General features: G+C 35.7%; 1 protein-coding gene across 2 annotated transcripts in view; it reads left to right on the top strand.

Annotated features, from left to right (window-relative positions):
• Positions 1-6,326, top strand: part of FOXP3 (forkhead box P3) — a 43,704-nt gene continuing 37,378 nt past the window's right edge. For both annotated transcript variants that reach the window (XM_072123565.1, XM_072123563.1), the window contains exons 1-2: positions 1-172; positions 1,598-1,790. The gene's annotated coding sequence lies outside the window, so the exon portion shown is untranslated. The remainder of the gene's footprint in view (positions 173-1,597; positions 1,791-6,326) is intronic.

The following is a 6,326-nucleotide window of genomic DNA, read 5'->3' as shown; positions in this document are numbered from 1 at the left end:
GGCACTCTTGAGATAAAAGACTGAGCCTGTACCTGAAGGTCTTTAAGATGTACAAGAAGCAACCCAGTCCTACAGCACACTGTACGAGCTAAGTCCCCGGCCAAGAAGGCAGGCAACGTGGACATTCGAGATCATAATGGACGCTGTGAGTGGCATGATTCTAAATAAAGAGGTGAGGACATAGGAAGGAAATAACAAAGCCAGGATTTAAGGAACTGTTTATTGTAAAGGAGACCTCTTCTGTCAGTGAGCAACCTCAATAACATTCCTGTTGGTGGCTTAGAGGGACATCCGAAACAGGCCTGTAGGACAGCTGTGTCAGCCTTTCAAGCTCAGTCCACAGTTGTTCTCGGGAAGCCATCAGCATTGCGTATTTAACTCATTCCCTACCTAAAGGCCTACAATTTCACTATTTGTATGGAGAGAAAGGCAACAAAAAATTTTCTAAAATAAAATACAAATTCATATCCGTCTATATCAAACCAACTGTGTACCATAATGAATGTTTAGCCTTAACATCTCCCACCTTTTTAAGGAGCGGGAAAATTTTGCTGTTGGAAGAATCATTGCAGATGGCAGGAATTATATTATTGGCTAGATCCAAAGTGTGGTAAGAAAAAACAAAAAAAAACCCTGCATATTGACCAATACAAATACCAATTTCATCGCCCTTTTATGGAGAAGGAGGCATTACTGCATTACGAGAAACCTCAAAATAACCTTGTTTTGGTGAAATTTAGATCTTACAAGATTTATATTACAGCCTGAGGTCGTACATTTTATTATGAATGATTTTTTTTTTTTTATGCCTCGCTATCTATTAATAACTGGAAGAAATTCAAATCAGATACAACTTTATTATTACTTTTTTTGGTCACATAATCTTATTGCGTTGTAGCGTCGTTCGGTTTTATAGCTTTGTGCTCCATAGCAGCTTGTTGATATCTGCCATAATTTGGAGTCTGGAAAGTTTAAGGAGAAATTAATGATAAATTATGTCTGTATAATGAGTTATCACTCATCTTCATTTAACTTGGAACACACACCATAAGTTCTGCCTCCTTCCCCCTCCAGTCCCCAAGGCTGGCACCGAGACAAAACTATTTTTGCTCTTAGAGGACTATATTGTCTTGCCAAGATTGTCGTCCCTGTGCCGGATTGCTGTTGATTTGTTTGAATATTTTATGTTTTCTCCTCACCCATGAATCTAAAAGTTAATAAATCACACTAACAATATTCTATTAACATTAATATCTTCTTTGACAAGTTAATTGACTCAAGGAATTCCATAAATTCTCGGGACCCTTCATTCTTTTGGGGGCTAATAGACGTAGATTCTTTAGATGTCCTGGTAAGATTGTATTCAACAACAAATAATTGTTTCAAGAGTAGACCAATAGACAACAGTGGGTTTTGAAATGTAAAAAATATTATAAAATATAATATAAAAAGATATTATTATTATAAAAAAAGTGTCTTAACTTTTTACATGTAAGGGTTGTAAATGGAGTTGATTCTACCTATCCCTTAAGAAGTGATCGTTCTTGCGGTTTGATATTTTTGTGACCTTTTTACTTTTTTTTCCCAACGTGTATAGATTTCTTACAAAATACCAAGAAAAAAAAAGAATCACAGAGAAGATGTTAAAAGCACAAAAAAAAATTGTCCAATTTCCGTGAGGTCAGAGACACAGCCAATGATGGGGATGACACCGCGTCTCCTTGCGGTATAAGTAGGGACTGTTTGGGCATGTTTTCTAAAATCATCTGACCTTCACCAGGAAGAAAGAGGTAAGGGAGAAGGAGGGAGGGTCTGAATGTTTTGCAAAATCTTTTACATTTTATTTTAAAAATTACGTCATAAAAATCATTTTAACTAAAAAAATATTTTTTTCTTATATTGTTACTGGGAAAAATGGTATCTAGAGGTCAAACATTCCACATATTATTTTGAAATATTATTTCATCCTTCAAATTATGATCCATAGTTTTTAAGTAACTTTAGTTTTGATTTAACTAGTGATTAAATAGTAGATAAGAGAATGTCCTTCTGTTTGAGTTTGTCATAAATTATTTTTTTTAAATAGATAAAAAAAAATACACTTTAATTTTTGCATTTCTGCGGCTAACTGGATAGACCAATATATGGAATAAAAATAGATAGACATATATAATATAAATTGATATGAGATTGATAGACAGACAGGTATGGGTAATTTTAAATGTTTTAACATTTTTTTTTTTTATTAAATAAAGTAAATGAATGTTACAATTTTTGTACCTAGTCAATAGACAGATGGATAGAGTTGTATTCAACTGGGATTATGTTTCTTTCAATTGTTTTAATTTTTTTTTAAATTTTAAATGAATTTTACCTAGCGGCTAGAATCACAGATAGAGTTAAATATCTATTTGTAATTAATGAAATTTAATTACCGTACATTTAAAAAAAATAAAATATATGATTAGCAATAGAGCAGAACACACAGAAATGTGATGTTAACACATAACTATCTATCTATCTATCTATCTATCTATCTATCTATCTATCTATCTATCTATTTATCTATCATCTATCTATCTCCTATCTATCTATCTATCTATCTATCTATCTATCTATCTATCATCTATCTATCCATCTATCTATCTCATATCTATCTATCTATCTATCTATCTATCTATCTCATAACTATCTATCTATCTATCTATCTATCTATCTATCTCCTATCTATCTATCTATCTATCTATCTATCTCATATCTATCTATCTATCTATCTATCTCATAACTATCTATCTATCTATCTATCTCATATCTATCTATCTATCTATCTATCTCATAACTATCTATCTATCTATCTATCTATCTATCTATCTATCTATGTATCTATCATCTATCTATCTCCTATCTATCTATCTATCTATCTATCCATCTATCTCATATCTATCTATCTATCTCATATCTATCTATCTATTATCTATCTATCTATCTATCTATCTATCTATCTATTTATCTATCTATCTCATATCTATCTATCTACCTCCTATCTATCTATCTATCTATCTATCTATCTCATATCTATCTATCTATCTATCTATCTATCTATCTATCTATCTCATATCTATCTATCTATCTATCTATCTATCTATCGTCTATCTATCGTCTATCTATCTCACATTTATCATCTATCTATCCATTCTAAAAAAAATTATTTATTTACAAAGAAAAACTTTGACACTTTTGCACCATTCTCAAGCCCTAAAATCTCCAAAAAGGCCAATAGTACCAATCCCACCCCCCTCCCATTTTACGTGAGTTAATTGCTTATGCCGGGGTCTCCCTCTTCACATACCGCTAGCACCTCCATGGCAACCCTTTTCGCACAGAAAGACAAACACATCTGTCAGCCCATAAATTATACGAAAATCAAAGAAATGCAGAGGAAGATTAATGAAGGCTTTCTTATTAATGGGACTTAATCTAGTAAACATAGAGAGCATATATTCAGGAGCACACAGGCTGTATGGAAATGAATTCCCAATTCCCATTTGGACGAATCAATTGGGGTCTCAGCCTTTCATTATTGTACAGATTCAGTTTAATCTACTGGGGGTTCGGGGTCTTTTATCCTCCAGCTGATTGGTATAATCTGGTGGGAGGCTGGATTCTTTCTTTTCATTCGGATTCCCTTGGCCGTACAGACAGATGACTCCTTTATTCTTCTTTAACCAAATCTAGTTAATCTTTAGGGAGGCGATGATAATGCTGTGGCTTCTGATGGCTCCTGCTCCTCTCCCTCTTTTTCTTTCCCTGTCCTTGCGTCATTGTCCCTTTAATATGGATGTGGACATTTTTCCTTATTGGTGACATAAATGACTGAGTGTATATGATCTTATATAAATCGTATGTAACTATGTATCACGCTGACTTTGTCATATCACATAATATCAGACTAGATCCAGAGTTGAGATATCATAGTACAGCCAGTTCCCGGGTTACGTCAAAGATAGGTTCCATAGAAGTGTTCTTAAGTTGAATTTGTATGTAAGTCGAAACTGTATATTTTATAATTGTAGTTCCAGAAAAAAAAAAATTTGCCCCAGTGACAATTGGAGTTTCAAATTTTTTTGCCGTAATGGGACCAAAGCTTCATTACAGACACCTTACAGCTGATCAGTGCAGTCTGGGACTATAGTAAAGCATCCAGAGAGCTTCACCAGAGGTCATAGTGGGAAGAGGGGTCTGTCTGTAACTAGGGGTCGTCTGTAAGTTGGGTGTCCTTCAGTAGGGGACCGCCTGTACCCAAATGTTGATGTCTAATAGGACTTTAATGACAAATTCAGATATGTTCCTTCTGTATGATTGTCCTTGGGTGGGGTTATGGATATATATGGCTTTGGGTGGAATTATTGAAATATTGGATAACTGTTATAGGGACCCCCCATGACCTGTCCCATACAGAATTGGCTCTATCCTGTCCCCGAAGATCCATAGAAATCAATGTACCCCAGAAAGACGCAATCACATATGTCCTAAATTGACTTGTGGTTCTGTGGTTCTGCTGATCCTGCGGTGTCCACGGACCACCAATGATCACATATTTTATAGATATGGTAAAAAATGAATCCCCTTGGTGGGGATCCAACCATATCACAAAGTGACCAACACAATGGGGCAGATTTACTTACCCGGTCCTGTCTGATCAGACCGTCCGGCATTCAGACCCTTAGATGTGCTCCAATCTCACCACTAGTTTGACCTATACTGGTGTAATCAAAATAAAAAAAATGTTTTAGTTGGTATTATTATCCAACCAGCATTCACTAGAACTGGGGTCCCCCAATGTGAATGGAGCGGTAGTGCCCATGCATTTTTTATGATCTCTGGTTATCTCAGTAGACCCTTTTTTTAAAAAAAAATATTTGAAAAATGTAAAAAAATCTCCCCCCATTCATAAACAAAAATTGTAACATTTTTGTCGAAACTGAGTGTATATGATATATGATCTTATGTAATTATCATTGATAATATATGTGTCTTCCACTTTAAATATGATGACTCTGCTGCGTCGCTTTGTCCCAATGTTGCGGACGGTGACGTCTGTGGGAAAGTACCAGGCGCTGATTAATGCACATCGCCTCCTTCAACACAATCCGCAACCGGGTAAAAATCAACCGCAGTGACGCTAGAGGCGGCAACTATGCAGAAGAAGCAGCATTTCTGAGAAACCGACCCAAAATCACCCCCCCCCCCCAATATCCCGTAGATGGTTCACACCCATTTACAGGCAGCAAGTGATAAGTAATCCGAAAATTTGTAACCACAGAGAACCCAGTATGTAAAGGTAGAAGTAATACAGCTCTTACCACTAGAATTACGTAAATCGGAGTAATATTTTTCCCATTAATATTTTTCTTACTTTTTAATATATACTTTATAAAATAATACCTGATTTTTAGATTTTTTTTTATCTTTAGCCTTTAGATGATGTATTGAACGTCCTTGTCGTAAAAGCGTACTATAAAGCACTCAAAGTAACGTATATAGAGTAAAAAGAATAAAAACTTATTATATTTCTTACCACTAAAAGAATGTGACTTATACTTTATGCCATTTAGTTGTTTTTTTTTTATTATGTAAAATTGTCCAATACACTTTCTGTATGCACTATAAAGGCAGCGAATTAGCAGGGGATACAGATATAATAATAATAAATAATAATTCCTTTATTTATATAGCACACACAGAGCTTGCTAAATCAGTCCCTGCCCCCCTTGGGCTCACAATCTAATCAATCTACCAGTATGTTTTGGAGTGTGGGAGGAAACTGGAGGACCCGGAGGAAATCCACACAAACATGGAGAGAACATACAAACTCTTTGCAGACGTTGACCTGGATGGGACTTGAATCCAGGACCCCAGCGCTGCAAGGCTGTAGTGCTAACCACTGAGCCACCTATTTTAGCTCAGCTATAGATGTTAATGTAGCTCTTAATATGCAACTGTAGATGAGGTGAGCATAGTTCTTAGGCCACAGCTAATAAATATCACACTGATATCCTAAAATAATAGTGTACTAAAAGCCATAGAAATCTGTGTAATCATAACTTTGCGTTTGTGGTGTATGTAGTAACAACAGGACTTTGAAACATAAATCAGAGCTTGTCCTCACACTGCTGTGCTCCATTGAGCTCAGTGTCGGGTCCAGGTTTAAGAAGGCCACTGGGCGACAGAGCCTCTGTGGGCCCCTTTTCAGTGAATTCACATCTCTGCACGAAGTTCAGTGATACACAAGGGCATCAGTGCTGCTTTCCCACAGGTGCAGACTA

This window comes from Engystomops pustulosus, chromosome 9, assembly GCF_040894005.1.
Source record: "Engystomops pustulosus chromosome 9, aEngPut4.maternal, whole genome shotgun sequence".
Classification (NCBI taxonomy): domain Eukaryota; kingdom Metazoa; phylum Chordata; class Amphibia; order Anura; family Leptodactylidae; genus Engystomops; species Engystomops pustulosus.
The sequence above is the reverse complement of the archived record's forward strand: the minus strand, read 5'-3'. Positions and strand labels throughout refer to the sequence as shown.